The sequence below is a fragment of the Lipotes vexillifer genome, unplaced genomic scaffold (genome assembly GCF_000442215.2).
Source record: "Lipotes vexillifer unplaced genomic scaffold, Lipotes_vexillifer_v1.1 scaffold1261, whole genome shotgun sequence".
In the NCBI taxonomy this organism is placed as follows: Eukaryota; Metazoa; Chordata; class Mammalia; order Artiodactyla; family Lipotidae; genus Lipotes; species Lipotes vexillifer.
Window position 1 is genome coordinate 603,575 of NW_006796548.1, and position 361 is coordinate 603,935.

Genomic DNA, 361 nt, shown 5'->3' on the forward strand with positions numbered 1-361 from the left:
TCCATTCAATTTCAACTTTGGGTCTCAAAACCATAAAGTGTTCTGTAACTACCTCATATAGAAATGCCATCTTTAAAAGACAAAGTGAATAAAAAGTTGCATCTTAAGAAAAATGTTTTTCCTTGTTCACACAAATGTCTTTTCAAGTAAAACATAAATATGGGGCTTTCAGACTTTTTAAGAAACTACGTGCAAAAACATTCAAACATTTACTCTTCCCTAGTGCCACCAAAGTTTAATGATGTTGTAAATGGTTTCTGCCTATAAATTTGGTTCGTTCAAATTAAATATCACTTGCCTGACTCATGGAGGGAGTGGTTTGACTTTTGCTGTTCTGAGTCAGAATATACCAGGTTCAGCA